The sequence below is a fragment of the Cervus elaphus genome, chromosome 18 (assembly GCF_910594005.1).
Source record: "Cervus elaphus chromosome 18, mCerEla1.1, whole genome shotgun sequence".
In the NCBI taxonomy this organism is placed as follows: Eukaryota; Metazoa; Chordata; class Mammalia; order Artiodactyla; family Cervidae; genus Cervus; species Cervus elaphus.
This window is the reverse complement of record NC_057832.1, coordinates 78,284,026-78,288,852: the sequence shown is the minus strand read 5'-3', so window position 1 is coordinate 78,288,852 and position 4,827 is coordinate 78,284,026. Positions and strand designations below refer to the sequence as shown.

Sequence of the window (4,827 nt, the reverse complement as noted above, 5' to 3'; positions counted from 1 at the left end):
AAATCTGGGCCAGAGCAGATGTCCAGTGAATGGCCTTCCGATGTCAGAGGACCAAAAAACTCCACTCTCAGATCACATTAAGCCTCTATTTTGAGTATGCAGAAGCATGTGACCCAGATGCACCTGCTCAGAACACCAATTCCCTCATCTTTTTCCTGCCTCTGATCACCTTTCCCAGCCCAAGACCACCTGTTTATCCCTAAAATATCTGAATCCTCTCAGCTTTGGGGAGATGGATCTGATACTTGTTCTCCTGTCTCCTCATCTGGCTCCTCGTGAATAAACTCTGAGCTGTAAAGCTCAGCGTCTCAGTGTTTCGCTGTGTGTTGGGCAAATGTACTGGGTTCAGCAACAAGTTCTGTGCTAACTTGTTACAGCAGTCCAGGTAGACTAAGACAGTGATCAATAGTTACATCTGAGTTTATGAGATTACGGGTGAGTCTGTTATCATTTCATTCTTTTCCACATTTTTTTCTACTCTTTAAGAATTACTTTTTAATTTTTATAAAGCGTGAAAAGAAAGTGAAAGTGAAGTCGCTCAGTCATGTCCGACTCTTTGTGACCCCATGAACTGTAGCCTACCAGGCTCCTCCGTCCATGGTGTTTTCCAGGCAAGAGTACTGGAGTGGGGTGCCATTGCCTTCTCCAGGAGATCTTCCCAAACCAGGGATTGAACCTGGGTCTCCCGCATTATAGGCAGACGCTTTACCATCTGAGCCACCAGGGAAGTCTTATGCTTATAAAACATAATTACTCATTAATACATGACCACATCCCCACTGTAAAAGTCAAACAATAGAGAAATCAGAGAAAAACATAAAAAGTATCCTTTAACATATTATCTCACCAATTCTTCTCCAAGTTTGATTTCTCAAAGATAAGCACCAAGAAAATTTTGTATATGTCACTTTACAGGTATTTTATTCTGTATTTACAAACATGCATACATATGTAAAGAAATACACAAGCACAGAGATTTTTTTAAGTTTGCTTACGAACACAGTTAAGGAAGCTGGATACTCCCAGTTGAGTGTCTTGTTTAACTTACACAATGATTTAAAATGTTGCATAGTTGCACAAGTTGTGTTTTTCTACAACATAAATAGCTTAGTACCTATTGTCATACACCTGCCTGGCCCTTAAGACTTGACACCTGCTTGGCCTCTCCTGGGGTCGCAACGAGTTGGACATGACTGAGCGACTGAACTGAACTGAACTGTCTCTAGGCTGAACTGAACTGAACTCTCTAGGCTTTTATGTGTGTGACTCTGGATCTCTTTTACATATTGCTCTTTAAAATGCTTTCTTTAAAAAAAATCAAAATGCTAAATAACAAGTATGTGAGCCTGACAATATATCTAGACCTATCTAATTCTTTTCTACATAGTGTTCCATAGTATATACTACTTTTATATTCAAAATTTTGAAAAGTGCATATTATCTTATTTATAGGAGTTTAGGTGCACATTTTCAATTTGATTCACGTTTCCTGAATGTGCTCCTGTCTGCTGATTAACGATGATACAGGAAGTCTTTAGTCCCTGTTTAATTATTCATCAAAGATGGTTCGTGAAAGGGTGCATCGCTGATGTGGAAGGCTTTCTTACACTGAACACTCCATCAATAAAGACTCCTGTTTGCACAGTGGAAAAGCAAAATTATTACTTAGAAACTCCCTTGAGGAAATGTGCTTTTTACACAGAATGGATTATATGTCTAAATGTCAAAGGAGTTTTCTTAATTTTTGTAAATATCCTTCATGCCCAGGAAACAGCAGTAGGCTGGAGGTTTTGTGAATCTTAATTGCCTCCATTACCGTAGATAAAGCTTAAGTCATGTTTATCCTTGGTTCTGTACATTTCTGTATACTGTCTATGTTCGAATCATTTCATGCCTTCTTAGTTCAAGTATTTAAGCCTTGCATCCCTCAAATATGGTAATTTCCTGGAGAAAAGGTTTATTCTATCTATGTGTAGGCAAAATAAAACCCAGGCATCCACCTGGCTCTGCCTCATCAGGGAATTGCAGACTGATTCTAGCGCTTGAGAGTAATTAGAATATGAGTAATCAGAGTCTTGCTGGCATTCTCAGATATCATTAAAGAGGATCTGACACAGCCTATGTTGACCTGTCTCCAATGCTCTTTCCCCAGTTCTCTGCATCCCCTACCATCTCAAAAATCTGCCAGAAAGCCTCTCTTCCTATAGCTTACTCTTATCTCTCCCTTTTCAAAGTTAGTTCTCATCCTTGCTTCTTTGTTCTTTCCAACAGCTTGCCTCCAATCTATAGTATAGGACTCTGGAGTAGGGGCAGAGATGCAAGGGAACGATCCCATCAGACAACACCAAAACTGACATGCCAGGAGGGAGGAAGGCATGAGGGATGGGACAAGACCTAAATATTCCTGCTTAACAAATTTTTTTACAGGTTAAATATACCTACCGGGACTATATTTTTCGGGTGAACAATTTATACCTAACAATCCAGAACTGGGAAGTATAGTGAAGCTGGGATTATTTTGGAAAATAAAAAAAGAGGTTTTTTGCAATTTGTTGGTTTGTTTCTTAAGAAAAGGAGGAATGTCACATTTCCTAAGCACAAGATACCACGGGATGCCCCTTTCACAGGTAATTTTGTCTAACTAGCCCAACCACCCCGAAAGGAATGTATTATTGATTCCATTTTACACATGAGGAATATAATGGGCACTTTTGGCATATCTATACATCTCCTAAGGAGCACGGCCTTCTCTAGGAATTGTCCTGTCAAATTCCCCCACCCACAAAGGTAACTTCTCTGGCAGCCACTGACTGGGCCAGAGATGTGACCATACGCCATGAGGCAGGCAGATCAGATATTATCTTACAGAAGTTTGAAATCGGGATTCAGAGAGTAGTGGCTGGAACTAGTCAAACAATTAATGCTTTCAGAGAATCTTTGGGATGGTTGGTCTGAAAATTCACATTCAGTTGTGGAAACTGGGAGAAAGTCAATGCCCCTGCTTAGAAAGGGCTGAGAGATGGGTAGTCTGTTGGGGCTGGAGTTGGGTGAGGAAGGGGAGGCTCTGGAGGAAATTGGACAATGGGTTTGTGGTAAGAACACAAGAGAAGAACCCTTGATTAGTGGGCTGTGGAGAAGCTTCGGGAGCAGACGGGGGATTTAGAAAACCTGGCAGGCAATGTTCAGGGTAACTCCTGCTCTGGCCTTTGTATGACCTCCTCAGTGAAATGGGGTGAGTCTCTCACGTTTTCAGAAAGTAGGCTGCTATTTCTGGATGGTGCTGAGCCCTCTGTCAGCGCTGGTGTGGAATAGGAACAGTGCTGGACATGGGACAGCTGGCTGTGGGGTTGAATGAATGAAGGCAGGGGCTGTGGGAAGTCCAGGTAGAGAAGAAGCAGATAAACTGGGTTGAACAGAGTGAAGGCTGGCATGAAGGAGGAATAAAGGTGAATGACAGGGTAAGGGTCTTGTTTTCCAGGTGGCGATGTGTTTTGTTATTCCCAGGTCCTGATTCTCATTCTTTCCAGAAGCCCAGATTCTTTCCTGATCTTGTTTTCTGGGAGACAGTCTTGTATACTTATTATAAGTTCTCTTTCTTAGTTAGCCCGGCTCAAGGTTGGGTACTATTAATATTACTTGTGACCAAAAGCCCTATTAAGTACAAGGAATCTGTGGTTCCTAGAGATTAAATAAATTGAGAAAGTTTCTGTGACTACTTGGTTGTAGGAGGTGGGGTTCACACCCATCTCCTTGTGCTCTTTTCCTCACACTTTCTGCTTAGTCACACTGGCCACATGGCTATTCCACAAACACACTAAGTGAACCTCCATCCTATGGGTTCTGTGTGCCCTGCTCAGAACAACCTCAAAAGTCACTCTTTCATCTCACCCAGTTCTCAACTCAAATGTCAGAGATACCTACCCTGATAACTTAATCTAAAATAGGCATTCTTTAACCTCTTTCTTCACTTTATTTTTTTTTTTTCAGTTTAATTGAAATAGAACTGATGTGAAAAGTGAAAGTGTTAGTTGCTCAGTCATGTTCAACTCTTTGTTGACCCCATGGATCACCACAGACTTCCAGGCTCCTCTGTCCATGGAATTCTCCATGCAAGAATACTGGAGTGGGTAACCATTCTCTTCTCCAGGGGATCTTCCCGACCCAGGGATAGAACCCGGCTCTCCTGCATTGCAGGCATATTCTTTACCATCTGAGCCACCAGGGAAGCCCATAACTGACAGACAGCACTCTATAAGGTTAAGGTATACAGCACAATGACTTGACTAACATATGTGTGCATGCAAAGTCACTTCAGTTGTGTCCAACTCTTTGTGACCCTATGGACTATAGCTTGCCAGGCACCTATGTCTGTGGGATCCTCCAGGCAAGAATACTGGAGTAGGTTGCTGTGCCCTCCTCCAGGGGATCTTCCCAACCCAGGGATCGAACCTGTGTCTCTTATGTCTACCTGCATTGGCAGGCAGGTTCTTTACCACTAGTGCCAGCTGGGAAGCCTTGACTTACATATGTGAATATACTGTGAAATGATTGCCACAACAAGTTTAGTTAATAGCTTTCATCACATATAGAAACCAATAGGAGAAAGATTTTTTTCTTTGTGATGAGAACTTTTAGGATCTACTCTCTTAGCAACTTTCAAGTACACTCTACAGCAGTGTTAACTATAGTCACCATCATGTACATCACAGTCCTAGTACGTATTTATCTTATAACTGGGAGTTTGTATCTTTTGACTGTCTTCACCCAATATCTCCACCCTGGCCTCTGGCAACCACCAATGTATTCTCTGTCTTTATGAGTATGGAT

General features: G+C 41.8%; 1 non-coding gene across 1 annotated transcript; it reads right to left on the bottom strand.

The window, feature by feature from the left end:
• Positions 1-655: 655 nt before the first annotated feature.
• TRNAY-AUA lies at positions 656-727 on the bottom strand. Its single transcript has one exon. It is a non-coding gene; the product is annotated as a tRNA-Tyr (tRNA).
• Between the last annotated feature and the right edge of the window lie 4,100 nt (positions 728-4,827).